The sequence below is a fragment of the Acipenser ruthenus genome, chromosome 9, assembly GCF_902713425.1.
Source record: "Acipenser ruthenus chromosome 9, fAciRut3.2 maternal haplotype, whole genome shotgun sequence".
Lineage (NCBI taxonomy): Eukaryota > Metazoa > Chordata > Actinopteri > Acipenseriformes > Acipenseridae > Acipenser > Acipenser ruthenus.
Window position 1 is genome coordinate 25,214,030 of NC_081197.1, and position 21,601 is coordinate 25,235,630.

The 21,601-nt window shown below is 40.7% G+C and overlaps 1 protein-coding gene across 2 annotated transcripts in view; it reads left to right on the top strand.

Annotated features, from left to right (window-relative positions):
- Positions 1 to 18,680: 18,680 nt before the first annotated feature.
- The window catches only part of pknox1.1 (pbx/knotted 1 homeobox 1.1), a 97,321-nt gene continuing 94,400 nt past the window's right edge, over positions 18,681 to 21,601 (top strand). The window contains exon 1 of one of the 2 annotated variants that reach the window (XM_059029747.1): positions 18,681 to 18,770. The gene's annotated coding sequence lies outside the window, so the exon portion shown is untranslated. Of the gene's footprint in view, positions 18,771 to 18,962; positions 18,984 to 21,601 lie in introns of those variants that run through there. The other variant, XM_059029748.1, reaches the window with a different exon arrangement.

The following is a 21,601-nucleotide window of genomic DNA, read 5'->3' on the forward strand; positions in this document are numbered from 1 at the left end:
TGCTGTGATTACCACTGTTTTAGACAAAGGCTACTCAAGAAGTACAATGTAGCCGTCCTAACCTAAATTTATTTGAAAAATTCAGATTAAAAAAAAGGAAAAAAAAATGGATTGTGTAGCACATCTCTTATATTGCCATCTCTCTTGCTCTGACATTTTTGGTTAATTGTTTTAAAAAGTTTACACTAGATTTTTGCATTGTTGGTTTAAATGCTTTTAATCATAAACATTTTTTTTACTGTATGCCCTCAGCCTCCTGAGCTGCTAATGTAGAACATGGTTATCTTATTTAAATGTATCCAATACACCGGCAATGCCATGTTCTTGGCATTAAAACCAGATATGTCAGTGACACATCCACACCAATGATATAAATAATACATTACAGGCCTCAGTACCATGAACTGCATCCATAGTCTAGATAATTACAAGACTACAAGAAGTATAATTAAATGTACTTTTGGACTTGTTTACAGCAATTGTAACAAACAAAATAATTCCATACATTAGCCATTTTGCACTTCCCTATAGGAACACATGTATTTTTGTTTTTAAAACAGGGTATCTGGTGCTACTTTAGTTAAAACAAGCTCATAGTTTCTATTCTATATTCTTGGCTTCTCTGTTTGCACTTGCACTTCCTGGGTCATTTCACCTAAAGCAGTGTCTTCTAGTGTAGGACCAGAGATCATGTTTTAAAATGAAAATACACGTTTGCTATAAAGTGCAGTGTCTCTTTCAAAACTGTACATTTGAGACCGATATAATGAATGGATGTGCATGGCAAAGACATTTTATGGAACTATTTTGTTAACTACAATTACTTTAATGAGTTCAAATAAATATTTAAATTACTTAAACCAATACATGGACCGGAAGAATAACACCTGCTCAAATATCCTCACAAATACATAATTAGGAAAGCTTACATTCATCACTTAGTTGCTTAGTGAAAATATTTTTTAAGGTAAAAGTCAGTAATTGCTAGTTTCACGGACCCCCATTGGTACTAACCCTGGACAGCCTTGTTTTAGTTCTAATCTGGTGGGTAGATTTAATCTAAAACAAAAGCACCATGTGCCGCCTTAGAAGCTGCAACAATTATGCAGCTTCCCAGTCTGCAGATTCTATTATGCAGTATCACATTTCTGAAAATTAAAGCACAAAATTTTTGTTTGATTTTTTGTCTTTTCATGCCAATGAAGAAAAAAACATTATTATTTTAAATTGAACTGATTATATTATGTTTTGGGTGGCATAGTAATTTTACATAAAAGTCAATGTAGATGACATCTATAACAATGTGTTGTGGGCTGTGTTTCATTCACATTGTAAAATATGTTCAAACTCCACAAAATAAGTATTTAACTTTTCTACATAAAATCTTTTACAGGAAATCACCTGTCAGAATTATGAGATTTACCCTTTTGAAAATATATATATATACACACAGTACCAGTCAAAAGTTTGAGTACATCTGCTTGAAACCAGGTTTTTCATGATTATCTATGCTTTTAACTGTATAAACTTGTCTAAACACTTAATATTTCATTATATGATACGTGTATTTATATAAGGTGATAATCATAAGTGAATGTATTCAAAAATGTTATTTTTAAATGAAAATGTAAATCTTGTAAATTTCAATGAAATGGTCACCCAAAGTAAGGGGATTTCAGTTTGAAGCCCAAGTCAGTTAAAAGTCTGAAATGTGTATAACACGGTGTTAGAACACTGGCCTAAGTATAAAAGTGTCTTTGTTAGATGTTCTCCGAGTTAACTAGCAATGTTACCTAATTAACCTTTTGTCACCAATTATTGTTAACAGGTGAGTGTCCATGATTATTATAAATATAGGTAGCATAGGAACAAGTTTGTCATTCCTGAATGTAAGGGAGCAGAAAATGGCAAAATACGCTCAGTTAAGCAAAGAAAAAAGTCTGTAATTACTTTAAGAAATGAAGGTCACTCTTTAAGACAAATTGCAAGAACTTTGCAAGTGTCTGTAACTGCTGTGGCCAAGACCATCAAACGATTTGAAGAAACTGGCACTCATGAGGACCGAACAAGGTCAGGCAGACCAAGGGTGACCTCAGAATCAGAGAACAAGTTAATTCGAGTCACAAGTCTGCGAAACCGGCGATTAACTGCCCCTGAAATACATGCTCAGCTAAATGCTACTAGAAGTACAGTTGTTTCAACATCAACTGTTCAGAGGAGAATGCGTGAAGCTGGCCTAACTGGAAGAATTGCTGCAAAGAAACCATTGTTAAGAGTGCAGAATAAGATGAAGAGACTTGCCTGGGCCAAAAAACACAGAAACTGGACGTTTGAGGAGTGGAAGTCGGTCTTATGGACCGATGAGTCAAAATATGAAATATTTGGGTCCAACCGCTGAGTATTTGTAAGACGCAGAGAGGGTGAGCGCATGAGTTCTGCATGAGTGGTTCCCACTGTCAAGCATGGAGGAGGCAGTGTCGTGGTCTGGGGTTGCTTTGCTGGTGACAGAGTTGTAGATCTTTACCAAGTCCATGGCAAGCTCAACCAGCATGGCTATCATAGCATACTTCAGAGGCATGCCATTCCATCAGGATTACGGCTAGTTGGGCAGTCCTTCATTCTTCAGCAAGATAATGACCCGAAACACACCTCAAAGTTGTGCAAGAACTATCTGGCGAAGTAGGAAAGTGAAGGACAACTCAATCTAATGACCTGGCCTGCCCAGTCTCCAGACCTCAATCCCATAGAACTTGTATGGGACGAACTGGACAGAAGAGTCAAAGCAAAGCTACCCACAAGTGCCCTACATCTCTGGGAATTGCTGCAGAAGAGCTGGGAAGACATGTCGGGTGATTTCCTGCTGAAACTTGTTAACCGAATGCCTCGTGTTTGTGAGGCTGTTATTAAGGCAAAGGGTGGCTATTTTGAGGAATCCAAGATTTAGAGACAATTTCCAATTTTCTTGAACATTGCTTTGATGCTCCTTATGTTTTGTTTTGTATATTGTAACATGTGTTTTCATTTTCAAGTATTTACAGAAACGTATACGACATAAAACATTGTCAATTATGAAAAAAACCTAGTTTCCAGCAAGTGTACTCAAACTTTTGACTGGTACTGTATATAATATAATTTGTTTGTACATAAATAGTGTAGTTTCAGGACTGTTGGTCATGCCTCATAGTGATAATTGGGTGCATCCTTTGACAATCCAGAACCTGTAGGGTTCTTCAGGATGAAACACATTCAAGTAAGTCCAGAGATACCATCAAGCACTGCTTGAGAGACCATGTTTCTTTTTTTAATTTCTTTTTTTTTGTATTTGTGTAATGATATGGGTTTTTGTTTTGTTTCTTTTGCTTTTTTATTATTTTTTTGGTGGCCAAATGAGACAAGCTGCACTTGCGGTTCTTCAACACAACCTAAAAACTTTGTGGAAACCCAGTTTAAAAGCTGCACGATATCAGTAGTCGCGCAAGGCCAAATTGGAAGGCAGACAGAAACATTTAAATATGTCAATGTCATGTCACCATTGGCAGGGTTTCCATGGAAAAATAAAAATAAGTCTTGCCTTTTTCTCTCGCTATTTTGGTAGTACCTTTTTGAGTAATTTGTGTTTCCATTAATTTTTTTTTTGGGAGAGAAATTCTCCCTCCAAAAGGAAATTACTCAATTAATATTAAAATTTGGGAGGGTATATTTAAATGTGTCTGTCTGCCTTGAAATTTCTTTGAGTCACAACTAGGGAACTGAGCAATCAAAGAACAGCTTCAATGCAAGTGATCCACCAGGTTGGAGCAGTATCCAAAATGTAAAAATAATACTTGCCATGGGAAAAAACCCAAGTGTTTTACAACAAAAGTCATCACAACTATAAAGATACAGAGATGAAAGATAATATATGGGGAGTCCATTTTGAAGGAACTGGATATGCTTGGTATGTATGATCTGAAATAAAAACACATTGGAAATGTGAAAAAAACACCAAGTTATCAAAAGTGCCCAGCCATTTAAAGTGGAGATATCAAAAACACAAGTTAGAAGAAACCATTGGGGCAACCTTGCCTGGCACACACATTACAGGAATAACAACATTGTTCAACCTATATTGAGGCAATGTATCACCATTTGGATAAGGTAAATGTAGCCTACTTTGTTGAACGGGTTAAGATGTGAATCTGTGTAGCGTAACAGTTATGTAGTTGGAGAGTAAGTAAATAGCTTTCGAGTTAAGGTGAGAGAAAGCAGTAACTATAGAATTATGGTTCAGATCAAATCGTGTGAAAGTTACAACTCACACACTCGCTCGGTCGCACCCACAGTTACTCATTCAAGTTCAGATCTGGACTGTCTTCAGTCCACAGGCTCATGCAACCTCTCAATCTGTTCCCATTACAATACATGCATGTGGCAGTCTGGCTCGCAGTGGTGAGGTGGATGACGTCACGGACCAGGAAGTAACTGACACCAAAACAGTGGATGGGCGGGTGAAGTTGAGTGCAGTAGCACTCAGCGTATTTATTAACAAACAAAATAAAAGATTTAAACAAAACAACAAAACACAAAACAAAAGGGCACAAGGGCCAAACGAATCAACAAACAAACAAGTAAGTGTCGTGCTGGAGAATCCAGCACGTTTTAGCAATTGTTTTTTCAAATGTGACTCACTCTCTCCGCTCCCCATACTCTCCTCTGTACACCCAACCACTTCGAGTGCAGAGAGCTGCAGGTTTATATACTCTGGCCGAGGGATTAACTAGTTGTTAATTATCTTATCATCCCTCGGCCAGAGTCTGCACGCGTTTGGTAAGGATGCATGACTGTCAGCAAGTTAAATAATCAGTAGCTGATCAGCCATACATCCTCACCGGGTTTTTAAATATAACAATAAAAGACGCGGTGCTTTTACCCACGCCGCAAACAAAAATACAAATAATAATAAATAGGGGCGGGACACTCCGCCACAATGCAACATATAAAAGACAGACAAGACAAACTGAACAGACAACAAGTCCTGCAACAAAGCAATTGTCCGGGTCGTTACAATATATTTTATGTACAAAAATCTTCACTAATATACAATTGAACAAGAACTGTTCAGTATTTATTTTTGTTTCATACAGTATTAAATGGCAGTGTTTATATCTGATAATGAAAAATAAATAAACATCAAGATAGATAAAGAAAGAAATGTCTATGTATTGATTTATGTATTCTTTTATTTCAATATTTATTAATGTATATTTGGTTTACTTTTACCAAATATATAGGCTATCCTTCAGCATTATTAGCTAATTCTCAGAAATGAACCTTCCTTTTTGTCCAATGGGGACCACAAAAAGCGTTACTCTCATCAAACAGAATCGAGAGGAAAATGTACTTCCTTGCACCAATAGGGACCACAATGAGTGGAAAACAATATTTGCAAATGTTCCATTTTAAAACAGAAATAAGTAATTTAATATAAACGATATAGACGTCAAAATAAATGCATATTTCTATGTTGACAAAACAAGTTAATTGTCATTAAACGCGAATGTCCTGTAATATACGTATGCGTGGATAAAAGTGCCGGGGGTCTGCAAAAATCTGCAAAACAATATGTTGGGAGAAAAAGGAGAAAGACATTTTTACCTTACTCTGGCAACTTATTATTTCTCTTACTGTATGACAGGTTGTGACAGGGTGGCTGTGCGGTGACGTCAGGTCAGAATCAGGAACTGAAAAACACTGACACCAGGGAGGTACTGCAGTTCAAAATAAAATAATAACACTATGTAACACAATTTTTGTTCCTGGGTAGTAATGTTATTTCCTAATTGCTTATGCCTCAAAAGTATAGAAAATGGCTATTATTCCTCACAAACTTTGCTTTTGTGACCAGGACAGTGGTATTTTGAAATTTACCTATTTCCAATGAGAAAACGGGCAAATTTGTGTCTTTTCGTTCACATAAAGTCAGAAAAAAACAACATATCAATACATGTATTTATACTAAAGTAATACAAAAATGACTACAAAAGATTTAGAAGTGAGTAGTTTTTCGAGATTTACGATTATACTGTAAATCACTTTCACGAATCGGCCCCTAAATGTAGTCTCCCATCATGTTCTCGTTATACTGTCCTTGGTAGCGGCGTTCAAAGTCCAGTATATCCTGGTGGAAGCGCTCGCCTTGCTCCTCCGAGTACGCTCCCATGTTCTCCTTGAATTTATCAAGATGAGCATCAAGGATATGGACTTTGAGGGACATCCTACAGCCCATTGTGCCGTAGTTCTTCACCAGAGTCTCAACCAGCTCCACATAGTTTTCGGCCTTGTGATTGCCCAGGAAGCCCCGAACCACTGCGACAAAGCTGTTCCAAGCCGCTTTCTCCTTACTAGTGAGCTTCTTGGGGAATTCATTGCACTCCCGGATCTTCTTTATCTGTGGTCCGACGAAGACACTGGCTTTGACCTTTGCCTCAGACAGCTTAGGGAAGAAGTCTTGAAGGTACTTGACCAATTGTTTCATAAGGCCCAATTTGATGTGCAGTGGTGGCATCAGCACCTTCCGGGGGTCCACCAGTGGCTCCCACTTGACGTTGTTCCTCCCCACAGAGAACTCGGTCCGCTGTGGCCAGTCCCACCTGTGGTAGTGTGCCCTGCTGTCCCAAAGGCAAAGATAGCAGGGAATCTTGGTAAAACCGCCTTGGAGACCTATCAGGAATGCCACCATTTTGAAGTCTCCTATGACCTCCCAGCCGTACTCATCATACTTCAAGGCGTCCAGCAGCCTCTTGATGCCATCTCAGAAAAATGCAGATATGTATCCACTTAGGCAGCTGGAACTAAACTGAACTGGTGGGCTTAAGGCCCCTGTATTTATACTACTATTTATATTACTGGAAAGTTCTAGAAAGTTCTAGAAGTTACTCCAAGTTTACTCAGCACTGAATCTATCTGGAATGTTCTGGAAAATAGGTAAATTTCAAAATATCACTGTCCTGGTCACAAAAGCAAAGTTTGTGGGGAATAATAGCCATTTTCTATACTTTTGAGGCATAAGCAATTAGGAAATAACACTTACTAGCCAGGAACCAAAAAAAAAAAAATTGTTACACGGTGATATTTTATTATTATTATTATTATTTATTTCTTAGCAGACGCCCTTATCCAGGGCGACTTACAATCGTAAGCAAAAACATTTCAAGCGTTACAATACAAGTAATACAATAAGAGCAAGAAATACAATAACTTTTGTTCAAGTAAAGTACAAGTTTGACAAACCACAATTCAATAATACAGCAGGTAATAGTGATAGTTACATCAGGATATGATTAAATAGTGATAGTTACATCAGGATGTGATTAAATACAAAGTACTACAGGTTAAAAACTTGGCAGATTACAGTACTCTGAAGTACAGGATTAAATGCAGTAAAATAGGGGCTGATAAGAGCAAAATAAAGCACATTTACATGAAGGGTGATAGTGTCCCAGGATACAAACAGAGGAGTTCTACAGGTGCTCTTTGAAGAGGTGAGTCTTAAGGAGGCGCCGGAATGTGGTCAGGGACTGGGCAGTCCTGACATCTGTAGGAAGGTCATTCCACCACTGCGGAGCAAGGGTGGAGAAGGAGCGGGCTTTGGAGGCAGGGGAGCGTAGCGGTGGTAGAGCTAGTCTTCTAGTGCAGGCGGAGCGGAGAGGTCGAGTGGGGGTGTAGGGAGAGATGAGGGTCTGGAGGTAGCTGGGTGCAGACTGGTCAAGGCATCTGTAGGCTAGTACAAGAGTCTTGAACTGGATGCGAGCGGTGATCGGGAGCCAGTGGAGCGAGCGGAGTAGTGGAGTAGCGTGGGCGAAGCGAGGCAGAGAGAACACTAGGCGGGCAGCAGAGTTCTGGATGAGCTGGAGCGGACGGGTGGCGGACGCAGGGAGGCCAGCCAGGAGGGAGTTGCAGTAGTCTAGGCGGGAGAGTACCAGGGCCTGGACCAGGAGCTGGGTAGCATAGTTGGTGAGGAAGGGTCGGATTCTTCGGATGTTGCTCAGGAAGAATCGGCAAGTGCGTGCCAGAGTGGAGATGTGCTGGGAATAAGAGAGGCAGGGGTCCAGGGTGACTCCAAGGTTCTTAGCTGAGGAAGAGGGAGAGAGTGTGGTAGATTCCAGAGGAACAGAGATGGAGAGATCAGAGGAGGGGGAGGAGGAGGGAAAGAAAAGGAGGTCAGATTTAGAGAGGTTGAGTTTGAGGTGATGCGAGTGCATCCAGGAGGAAATAGCAGACAGACAGGTAGAGATACGGGAGGAGATGGTGGAGTCAGAGGTGGGGAAGGAGAGGAAAATCTGAGCATCATCAGCATAGAAATGGTATGAGAAGCCATAGGATGCGATGAGGGGGCCCAGGGAGCGGGTGTAGAGAGAGAACAGGAGAGGACCCAAGACTGACCCTTGGGGGACTCCAGTTAAGAGAGGGTGAGGTGTGGAGGTTGCTCCACGCCAGGTTACCTGGTAAGTGCGGTTGGAGAGGTAGGAGGAGAACCAGGCCAGAGCAGTGCCAGAGATCCCCAGGTCAGCAAGAGATGATAGTAGAATAGAGTGATCAACAGTGTCAAAGGCAGCAGAGAGGTCGAGGAGAATTAGGACAGAGGAGAGAGAGGCAGCTCGGGCACATTTAAGTGAGTTGGTGACAGACAGGAGGGCGGTTTCAGTAGAGTGAGCAGAGCGGAAGCCAGATTGGAGAGGGTCAAGCAGAGAGTGGTTGGACAGGAAAGCAGAGAGCTGGCGGTGTACAGTCCGCTCGAGGGTTTTGGAGAGGAAGGGTAGGAGGGAGACAGGACGGTAGCTCTGGAGGGAGGTGGGGTCGAGGGTAGGTTTTTTGAGGAGGGGAGTGATCGAGGCTTTTTTGAAGGCAGAGGGGAAGATACCAGAAAGTAGAGCGGTGTTGAGGAGGGAAGAGATGAAGGGGAGTAGAGCAGGAGCAGCAGCTTGAAAGAGGTGAGTGGGGAGGGGGTCCAAGGCACACGTGGTGGGTTTGTGACCCTGGAGCAGGGAGGAGAGGTCAGAGTCTGAGAGGGGCAAGAAGGTGGAGAAGGAGGGTGAGTTAGTAGGGGTTGCAGTGGGTGTAGGAGTTGGAGCGGGAGGGGGTGCGGGGGAGGGAGAGGTGTTAAAGAGTTTGCGTATATCTGAAATTTTAGAAGAGAAGAAGGAGGCAAAGTCATCAGGGGAGATAAACACAAAACAAAGTGCTCACAGAGCAAAATAAAAGTTCATACAAAACAAGACACGAACACAAAATAAAACAAAACAACACAGGTCAGGCTGGGCAACTGCTGTCACTGTTCCTGTATTTACGTTTAATTTTTAAGTTTCGTTTGCTCTCTCCGCTCTCATCCTAATACACCCACCCCCGAGTGCAGAGAGCTGCAGGCTTTTATACAAATTAATCACTTAGTCAACTCGGGAGATGGCCACCTTCTGCACAAGGTTTTTAATTTATTCCTGGCAGAGGACGAGCACCAATCTCGCCTCTGCCAGAACACGTTTAAAAATGAACAAAACAATAACAGACATGGCGCATGGCTCTCGCCGTTATACATTTTTTAATAAATACAAAAACACACTGCGCCTCGCCGTCATATGAATACAAATAAATCATAAAACAAACAAATACAAAATAACACACTGCACAGGGGCGGAGGGGGAGACCTTGTTCTAAAAATAAACAAATAAATAATACATACAGGGCTCCTCGCCCTGTTACACAGGTATTTACTTGTTTTCCTACATTTCACCTAAGAGTCTTGGGAACTACAAATTAAATGTCAAATGGTGCTTTTGGCTGATTTACTTTTGCTGCGCCAAAACCCTGAAAACACGTAAAATATTCTTGCTGTATATAGAGGCTCTGACAGTTCTCTCGCTCGTAACTTGGTGTGAGGAACTACTGTTCCTCTAGATCCTTGCTGCATATAGAGGCTCTGGTAGTTCTCTCGCTGATAAATTGGCGCGAGGAATTACCGTTCCTCTAGATTGCTGCGAAATACCGAGACAGAAGACACTCATAATTTCCTCATCTTAATTCTTAATCATAGTCTTGTCATAGCAAATTTGTATAGTTTTATGTTTGTTCTGGTGTGAAATCAGCCTGTATAAAAATATATATATATATATTGTGACGTTTCCTCGGGTGGGTTCTTTGTAAGCCGGGGATTACACATAAAACCACACGACACAAGTACAAGTAAAGTTTAAAACCTGTTTATTTTTAACAGGCTTTGGCAGAGGATGAGGGTCTTTGGGAGTGTTCTTGATAAATGAAAACAAAACAAAGTAAACAATCAGCCAACAGGTGGAGGTCTTCCAGTCTTTTTGTCGTTTCACGTCGTGTTTGTTACCAAGGGTAGTTTTCGTACAGAAGTATTGTCCAGGTGCCGTTCGGGTTCTCCAGTCCAGTCCTAGTTCATCGTTGGGTGCTCAATCCTTGGTGTATTTCCTTTTCTTTCTTTCTCCAAAACCCCCTCTCCACAGTGTGCTCTCTCCAATGCCCTCCTATTCCCTCACCTGCCAGGATCCAAAAAGAAAGAAAGAAAACCCAGGGCGCGGTTAAATAGAGCAAACTGATTGGTATCACCTGTCTGCAGATTTGCTTTGATTACAACTGGAGACAGGTATGGCTGTTCTGTTGCAGTCTGGAAGGTTCCACTGAGCTGTCCATGGTCCTGACTCTGTAGAATCCTTTGCATTGCTTTCCGTGGTCCTGGCAGTCAAAAAACAAAGAAACCTTGTAGGCACATAACATCCATCCACAACACAACCCCTTCTATATATATATATATATATATATATATATATATATATATATATATATAAATGCATATACATAGGCTTCCAATTTGTCGCATTGAGACTGTGCCACTTAAGGACTATTCACAATGGATGTGATGCGACAAGCAAATGTGTAGTACGACACACCACAACAAAAAAATAAAGCATGTAGTTTTGATACAAACCATTCACGCTGCCTCCGATGCGATGGAGCGACACTGAAGTGATGTGAAAAAAAAGGATTGCTTCAGACAACACAAAACTGGGAGGGGTAGCCAGCATCCAATCAGCAACTACAAAGAGATTTAGACAAGATTCAAGCTTGGGTTAAATGCAAAGTCCTGCACACAGGGCACAAAAACATTAGAGGCACGTACAACATAAATTGTAACAAAATAGAGGAAGCTATGTACCAAAAGGACTTGGGGGTAGTAGTGGATGCAACTCTTAAGCCAACTTGGAGAAGCTATAAAAAAGGCAAATAGCATGTTAAAGGTGGGGTGCAATGACATAAAAAAGTCATTGTTGAGTGCAGCTAAACTTTCCATACATGTCCTGAAAGTTTCATTCACATTCGTTACTTATATAGTGGAAAAAAGGCAAATTTGTGGTTAGACGTTTTCATAAACCTTCGAGACCTCTACCCAGAAGCGGGCGCGTGCTTACTTCTCTCCTTTCTGTGGTTTGTCGTAGTCTATTGATGGTAGAGTAGCCTGCATTTAGTGAAAAGCTTGTGCCAACCATCCTTATTCAGACGGTGAATTTATTTTGAAGAATATCGCTTCATTGTTGCATCTATGCATCCCGTTACTGGAATTTAGTTATTAATCAAACAAGAGGTTAAATGATCAATTATATGTTTCGACTACACCACCCTTAATAAAGGTGAGGGACCTCTAATTATCTCCCGCACAGGTATTTAACTGGGCAGAACATCAGTGACTGATAGGAAGTATACAAAACAACAAGGAGGCAGATTGCAAAAAAAAATTGCATTTATTGTTCAGGTTCACAGTAAAAACAAGACATAGACCCTGAAGTATTCTGAAAGTTTTAGTTATTGTTACATTTTTCTTTTATAATAAGATGTTCAGTAGTGATAGGATTTACCTGAGGTAACACCAGACTTTACATAATAGTACAGTCAATTACACAGCGTCACACACACACAACCTGATAACCTTCATTGTCTATGTAGGCTATGTCTCGCTGCAAAGGTTCTTAGTCACTCAGTCAGCTGACACACTTTAAACATAAACAAATAAACAAAAAATAATACAGACTCTACCATCTTTGTTTCGAGACACAAAGAAAAAAATAAGGTGCATGCTCCCAGCTCAGGAACTCTGCACAAAATAGCCAGTTTCTCATTTCTTCACTGTAGGTTTTTTAAAAGCTGAGCAATAGACACAGAGGCCCAGATTTATAAAAGGATTGCGCATGTTTTACGACCGTAAAATGGGCGCTGAGGGTTCTGAACTATTGGATGGGATTTATAAAACACAGGCAATGGCATAAACACGCAATTAATATGTGATTTGTGGGGGCAATGTCTGAAAATGAGGTCTATTAAATATTCTGTCTAATTTACTCAAGCTGCCGGTAATTGCGGGCCTCATATTTGCTTGATTATTTTAAGAACTCTGAAAACGTTAGGTTACTTACTGTAACCCTGGTTCCCTGAAAGAGAAGACGACCACCAATGACATTATGTATGGAATATGCCTGCGGTAGGTATCACTGAGCTCTCTAAACCAGAGCTGCCAATAGGCCCCTTCCTGGGATGATGCACTCGGTCCTGCCTACTGAGGGAATAAAACTGTCATCCCAAGGAAGCCATTTCTCTTTTATTATTTATGATTATTTATTTCTTAGCAGACGCCCTTATCCAGGGCAACTTACAATTGTTACAAGATATCACATTATTTTTTTACATACAATTACCCATTTATACAGTTGGGTTTTTACTGGAGCAATCTAGGTAAAGTACCTTGCTCATGGGTACAGCAGCAGTGTCCCCTACCAGGGATTGAACCCACGACCGTCTGGTCAAGAGTCCAAAGCCCTAACCACTACTCCACACTGCTTTTTCCATCAAACCCGTGAGGGTGACCGATGCGACCTCGCGGTTGGTGGTCGTCTTCTCTTTCAGGGAACCAGGGTTATAGTAAGTACTCTAGTACAATATTAAGGCTCCATTCGGGGAGAACAGTCCTCCTAGGAGGGCGTAATTGCCGAGCGCCTTTAAGAAATCGGGTAGCCAAAAAATGTGCACCCGGAGACACAGAATCTAGGGGGCATGGCAAGCAGAGATAGCCGCTAAATACACCTTCAAAGTAGAAGGTGACCTACCAGCATCAAGCAGTTCTTGCAGAAACTGTAAGATGACTGGCATAGGGCAAGATATGGGGTCATGGATTCTAGCCAGACACCAAGCTAGTGGAGTCTGCCCTAGCGCTCTGCAATGTACCCACAACTACATCTGATAGCCCTAGGGCTAACCAGTGGTCCCTTTCAGGGGGAACCCAGAGTCTTTTGTCTGACTGAGGACTGCGCGGTGGAGGGAGTACCACAGGGGGCCATGTGTCGTCTCTGCCGAAGCGAAGAGATCGACCTGCACCTTCCCGAATCGTTCCCAAATGCGCTCCATTGTCTGATGGTGGAGTCGCCACTCTGACGGATGTGGACCCTTCCTGGAGAGAAGGTTCGCTGCCCAGTTCACCGCACCAGGAATGTGCGTCGCCTGTAGGGACAGCAAGTTCCTCTGAACCCATGTCAATAGCCAATAAAGGCTGTACGATGCAACCCTGGGGACCGCAGGTCACCGTGGTGGTGGACATACGCCACCACTGTCGTGTTGTCCGTCCGGATCAACACATGCGTACCGCTCAGCACTGGGAGGAAGTGGTGGAGAGCAAGGGAGACCGCTTGCAATTCCAGCATGTTTAGGTGCAGGGATGTCCAGCGGTCTGGCCAGGATACGCGTACCCCTCTGCCTTCCCAGACCGCCCCCCAACCCAAGTTGGAGGCGTCTGTCATCACCACTTGCCGGTTCAACACTACTCCCATTCGGACACCTTCGCGCAGGTGAGAGGTCGTCCTCCACCAATGTAGGGCTGCCGAGCATGCATGAGACATAGTCAGCCAACGGTGGAACACATTGAGCCACGCTTGTAGCGGGCGCATGCAAAGCAGACCCAGCTGAATGGTCAATATGGCTGCGGCCATCAGACCCAATTGTTTCTGGCACAGTAGGAGGGTGACCTGCGATCCCTGTTGAAACAGGAAGAGGCAACCCTGGATAGCTGCAACTCTGTCATCTGACAGGTATGTGTGCATGTGTACTGGAGTCCAGCCAGAGCCCCAAGTACATTGTGCACTGCACCGGTGTAAGCCAACTCTTTGCATCGTTGATGGTGAGGCCCAGCCTTACCAGATGTTCTGTCATGACCGCCGTGTAGGTCACTACTCCCTCTTGCGACTGAGAACAAATCAACCAGTCATCAAGATTGCAGGGGCCAGGATAGCGTCCACACACTTTGAAAATGTACAAGGAGCTAGGGAGAGACCGAATGGCAGCACAGCAAACTTGTAACGCTTCCTTGAAAAGAGAATTTGAGATACTTCCTGTGCTCTGGATGAATGGAAACGTGAAACTACGCGTCCTGTAAGTCCACGGTGGTGAACCAGTCACCTGGCCGGATGGACTGGAGAATGTGACAGTATGTCAGCATCTGGAACCTCCTTTTTTAAGTATTTTTGTTTACGACTGTAAGTCGCCCTGGATAAGGTCGTCTGCTAAGAACGCCTTGTGTTCCCGGTAGGATCTCTGTAAGATCTCCTCCACGGCTGGCCCGAAGATAGCCACAGCTGTCTATGAGCCACAATCAAGCCAGCCAGGCTCTGGCCAACAGCTTGCCCTTGGAGACCAGAGATCTGTAGCAGCGTGCTGGACAGGAGACGTAGCTCTATGGCCACCGGCTCAGGAAGCGGGTCCTCGCGCAGTACACCGTCCAAATAAGCCATGAGCACACTCGCCATGTTTGACAGACGAGTTGCCTCGTGTAGGCATTATTAAAATATACAATGAGGGCTCATCCTCCACCGTTATTTTAGTAATGCCTACAGAATGTATTTTTTGAATATGGCATTCTGGTATTTAACAATACTGGTTCAGGCAGTATTGTTAAATTCGAGTTGGAAAGAAAACGGTAAAAAAAAGGACAGAGGGACAGATGACACAGTTAGTATGTAGCTAGAGTAAGTAAAGTTTTCCGACCATATATATCATACAGATATGCTTTAAAATCATACATAGAGTAAGAAACACTGACAAACATAAGAAATAGGAGAGTTGTAACTGCATAAGACTTAAGTCGTAGAAGAAGATATAAGTCTTGGTTAAACTGAAATTGAACTTTTTGGCCTAAATGCAAAGTGTTATGTTTGGCGCAAACCCAACACAGCGCATCACCCAAAGAACACCATCCCTACTGTGAAGCATGGTGGGGGCAGCATCATGTTATGGGGATGTTTCTCATCGGCAGGGACTGGGGCACTTGTAAGGATAGAAGGGAAAATAAATGGAGCAAAGTACAGAGAAGTCCTTGAGGAAAACCTGCTGCCCTCTGCAAGAAAGCTGAAACTGGGACGGAAGTTCACCTTTCAGCATGTCAACGTCCCAAATCACACAGCCAAAGCTACACTGGAGTGGCTAAGGAACAAAAAGGTAAATGTCCTTGAGTGGCCCAGTTAGAGCCCCGACCTAAATCCAATCGAAAATTTGTGGCATGACTTGAAGATTGCTGTCCATCAACGCTCCCCAAGGAACTTGACAGAGCATGAACAGTTTTGTAAAGAATCTTCAAATATTGCCAAATCTAGGTGTGCAAAGTTGGTAGAGACCTATCCCAACAGACTCACAGCTGTAATTGCTGCCAAAGCTGCTTCCACCAAGTATTAACTCAGGTGGGTGGAGATTGATCCAATTATGATCTTTCAGTTTTGTATTTTTAATATATAATTTTTTTCTCAATAAAAACTTTTTCCCCCTTAACAGTGTGGAGTATGGTGTGTAGATAAGTGGAAAAAAAATCCTCATTTAAATGCATGAAACTCTGAGGCACTGACACAACAAAATGTGAAAAATGTTCAAGGGGGTGTAGACTTTCTATAGGCACTGTATGTCTATTTGTGCGATTTTGTCACATGGCAGCTAGAGAACTGACCAATGACCAATCAAGGGAGAGTCGCCTTTACAGTAGGTGTGTATGGTCATGTGACTGCGTCACATCTGGTGTGTAGCAGCTTTTAAACTGGGTTTCAAAATGTTTAGTACAATACATTTTTCAATTACTGGCAGTACATTTACAATAGGCTACCCTACTTACCCACATTTCCCACTACATAATATTCTTATATTAATAATAAGAATAATAAATATCTGACTCTTTATCCGATAAAGAGATCCAATAAACTAGTAGACTTTACAAGTTCAACACATTTCTCAGTAGATCCTAATCCACCCAGGACTTTCTAGAAATTCATTAGGTAAGTCTTGCAGCAAGCTGATGTTAAGCCCCTCTGACGGGGTGACCTGCACCTGTGTGCAGATTGTGTTTCATACTGTATGTAGTGTGTTATTGTTGGTGTATATATATATTGGTGTAAGGGATATAATGGGGCTGTGGAGCACGAGTAATTTAAAATATATAGTTGTATCTAGGCACGAGGATTACACAATCACTTCACCTGCAGATAAAATGTCTATTAATATGTGAGCACGGGGAGTGCACAGATTAGTTCACGTGCTGGGATTCAAGTGAATAATTAATTAGTAATTGAATCCCAGCACAATTGTATATATAGATGCATGAAGCACTCACTCGGGGTTGTGTGTTCGAGAGTGCAGAACGGGTGTGGAGAGGAGGTAATTTAAAAAGAAAATAAGTAACATTTGCTAAGCGCACTGGCTTTTAAACCAGCACAACATTTGTTATTGTTTGTTGTTTGTCTGTTTTGACCATCGTACCGTTTTGTTTTACAAAGTGTTTTTGTATTTTGTTCAACTCTTTTATTTTGCAATAAACTGGCGCAACAGCGCAATTCATATTTCACCTCGCAGTACTGTGTGTTCTTCCGGGTCTGACTCTACAGCCAGCCTGTTCACATTCACGTATTTGTCTTTTTGAAAATATTATTTAAACCAACAGTTTTTTTTTTCTTTTTCATGTTTTCATTCTTCTAAAACAAATCTTGCTCAATTAATTAGGTTTTAGAGATTTTACTCTAGATGGTCACTCAAGCCTGGTCCTGTCGGTAGCCTGCAGTAATAATACAGACCACTGGCACCAATTCCCAGCTATGCTAACTTAATACATTTCTGGGTACAAACGTGACTTTTTTGTCCTTAGTAGTAAGCCATGATAGATGCTACTTAAGACAAGCGTGTACAATGAATTGCATCTTATTGCTAATGGACAGAAAAGTTTAGACTTGAAGCAATCAGCTATCCAATGACCAAACACGAAGAGCAAAGGATGAAAAACAAATCTTTATGTGCTTTTCAGGGCTTTGTTATTTATTTATTTATTGCAAAGGACTGTATTTTTTTTAATTTGTAGTAGCTTCACTATCACTAAACACTATCATTTTATGAGTCAAATGGCGATGATTTGAAATGTTGAATAAATGGTGTCACATCAAATAAATACTGAATGAAGAGGTTCCTAAACCCCTCGTGCTCTGTGCTTATTTTTCCTATTTGGTCAAACAGCTTGCCAGGACTGCTTCCGCACATCTCACAGCCTTCAGTTATACTAGAAAGATGCGCAAGGTTACGTCACAAATGGGATCTTCACTGCTGATGTCTTGAGCATAAGGTTTGACTTTCTAACATGCTTGCATGCAAAAAGTAATGTTAAAACTTTACAATGCATTAGTAAGACCTCACCTAGAATATTGTGTTCCGTTCTGGTCACCTCGTTACAAAAAGGATATTGCTGCTCTAGAAAAAGTACAAAGAAGAGCAACCAGAATTATCCCGGGTTTAAAAGGCATGTCGTATGCAGACAGGCTAAAAAAATTTAATATATTCAATCTTGAACAAAGAAGACTACATGGCGATCTGATTCAAACATTCAAAATCCTAAAAGGTATTGACAATGTCGACCCAAGGGACTTTTTTGACCTGAAAAAATTAACAAGGACCAGGGGTCACAAATGGAGATTAGATAAAGGGGCATTCAGAACAGAAGATAAGCGGTACTTTTTTACACAGAGAATTGTGAGGGTCTGGAACCAACTCCCCTGTAATGTTGTTGAAGCTGACACCCTGGGATCCTTTAAGAAGCTGCTTGATTCTGGAATTAATAAGCTACTAACAATCAAACGAGCAAGATGGGCTGAATGGCCTCCTCTCGTTTGTACACTTTCTTATGGTCATATGTTCTTAAACATTTTTATTATGAGAAAAAAATACATAATTATTGGACCAATATGAAGTTAAATTCCTTAAACCAAGCAATAAGGATGGTTATTTAATATTAAAATACTTTTAAATTAATTAAAATTAAAAAAAAAAAAAAAAAATTGTTTTGACTTTAGTTGATGTTTTGTTATTTTATCCGTTATATAAATTAATGTAAATAACTTTGAAAAACAATAATACATCTTTTTTTATATAGAATGCACACGTGTTTTTTTGGTTTTTTTTTTCAGTGCTAAGATTATTTATATTTAGTATCAAGATAAATATATCAGATTACTTGTTTGATGTTCAAACTTCCAGAACACTATCTTGTGATCTTCCTGCTCTGAGGATTTGCGCGGATGGTTTGACGTCACCCTCCTCCCACTCGATTGATATTCATAAGGTCGTGAGCGGCGTGTCGTTGCGTGGTGACGTAGCACGGTCACTGCGGGTCCCGATTGCTGCAGCCGCTTGTCAGAGTGACGAAGATTGGCACCCAGGTAAGCTGTCACTCAAAATGTTATTTTTCCGTTCCCTATCAATCAAACAATCTCAAGAAATCAGTCAGCCAAGTCGCAGAACTCGGCAGGGTAGTCAAAACTGAACCCAGTAGACTGTGTTCGGTTCGAAAATTAAAAACATTTATTACAGAAAAGTATGTCGGGTTGAATGGCTTTGTTGAAAGGGGACATTCTGGAAAAGCCACTGAGAGAGTGAGGGCCTGTTCTTTTTTTCTGTTGAGCGCGAGGAGTGGAGGAGGAGGAGGGATAGGCAGCTGTCTCGCGCTCGATTGATAGAATTGCTGTGGGCAGGTTTTTTTTTTTTTTGGACAATTAAAGGGACAGAAGCTCGTTTTGTATTGTGTTCATATTTCCTTCTGAATACCGTATTTATAAAAATTGTATTAATTTGTAGGGAGAATATGAAATGTGTACTTTCTGTGGGGTTAAAAACAGCGGTCAGATCACAGACTACATTTTAAGTAAGGTTGTGCTGTTGGCGGTTTGGCAAGAAACATGGCGTCTGTGCGTGGAAGAAGAAAAATAACAGAAGCTTTAATTCAGAGTAGGAGGGATTACAAGCATTGTTGTTACATAATGTTGCTAGTGTAGCAGAGCCGCGTAATTTATAGGTATTTGTTTGTCGAGAAAGACATCTAGTTGCTCGTCATGTTTAACGTAGTAGACAGAAAGTTCCAAAATAAATTGATCTAAAGTAGCGACATTTTGTATTTTTTTTAAACCATGCAACGATATGTTGGTAGATTTACAAACTATAACACTCATAAAGCATGACTGAGATTTTTTAAAAACATTTTTAGACCGTATGGATGCAATTTGACAGTCAAACCAAGGAAAATGACATATTTTGTACATGTAGCTAAACCTAAACTACTGGTATCGAATTTACTAAGTAGGTACCGGTACTTCGGAGAAGTTTTGGACCGGCTTAAAAATACACGTGTTTTCAAACTAATAAAAGTTTAACCACGTGGAATGTGTGTGTTGCTGTTCAACTTTGACAACAGTGCTTAGGTGCATGGTGAACGCTCATTATTTATTGTGTCTTTGCAAATATGTAACTGTTATTGAAACTGTTCCTGATCCATTATGCTTTCTGTTTTTTTTTAATTTTTACAAAAATAAGACGTTTCCCTTGTAAAAATAGGATTATTATTTTTAAACATTATAAACAATACAAAAGCGAGGCAATTCTAAATAATAATAATAATTTATGCCAGGGGTCAAGTCACCTAAAACAAATTATATCATATGCATTAAATATTAGAATCACATTTTGTTTTCATATATTTGTAAAGAGTTTACAATAAGTAAGATGCATCTTTGTTAAAGGATATCAAAGTGTAGTCCTTAGTGGTGGGAAAAGTGAAGCCTCTTGAACCACTGAACCCTCTGAACCATTTTCTTCATAAAAGATTCACTGAGCCGAATCACTTGAAGCGCTTCGTGCTCCATAGTGACATCTATTGGTAGAGCCGCGTCATTGAACATACTTGAACTTGAACATACGAGTTACACACAGGCTGCTATTGCCTGGAACTTGGCATTTAGAAATAATGATCTGTAGCCTAATGTACACGAAAGACACCGTAAAGCATGCTTTTTACAGGCTCTGTCAGTGTCATTTGTGACTTACAGAATGAAGTTACATTTTATAATGTCTTTGTTATCTGGTTATATATCAACCACACATGTAATTACCCAACAAAAAAGCCAGTCACGCATACGCATCATCCATCATACAAATGTAAAATTGTTGTACAATCGAAAACACGATAATGTTGCTTTACAAAGGTAGGCATATCTGACCTGATGTACTCGGCTGGGAAATTAGTGTTGAAACAAGTAAGATATTTGATATTTCAATTGTTAGCCAGTTTCCCGGTGGCGCAACAAGTTAGTAAGTCGTGTAATTAGAAATGCTTGTCAAGCGTAGGATCGAATCCCTGCTCTTGTGATGAAGTGTGCGTGTAGAGAACTTGTTTTAGATTTTAAAAAATAATAATAATTACATTTTCCAAAATGCAAAACTAAAAGAATCATATTTGCTGATATTTTTTTAAATAAACAAATTGAAAAAAAGAGAAAGAAATAATAAATGCTTCCTTCCAGGAGTAATCTAGGCTGTATTTCAACGAAGCATTGTATTGATTCTGGTTCAGTCAGATCACGTGATGTGTTGCTTCATGCGGAACACTGTTTGCTTCAGATGGTTCGAGGCGGGTTACGTCATTTGTTTGCTTCACATGAAGCAGTGGTCATTTGAATCACCTGAAGTAGTGAGTCACTGAATCATGTGACTGATCCGAAGCCTCATTGAGCTCCTGTGAGCGATTTGAAGCCTCATGAGGCAATGAACCCTGTGTATGATTTGAAGCTCAGCACTAACGTAGTTGAATCAGTTGAAGCCCCTCTCCAAAACTCATGGGCATTCTAGTATTAGGCATAGCATTAATGGGTCATTAGTTCAGTGTCTCTCGGATGGTTAGATTATTTTTAAGTATACAACATACTTAAGCGTAACCCCAAATCAATTAAAGCCTACTGGACATTAAAAAAAAAAGTGTTTTTAAAAGTGCATAATATATAGAAACATAACATAATAATAATGTTTATTTTATTACATTTCAGTAAAACATACTTGAACGCAAAGATTTCTACATACACATCCATTTATATTTATATATATATAAAAAAAAAAGCATATTACATATATGACTTGGCGAACGCGAACCCGGACCTCTGGATTGAGGTTGATTACTTCCTCGCACTAAACTCAGAGCCGCCACGGATCCCACAGTAATAACACA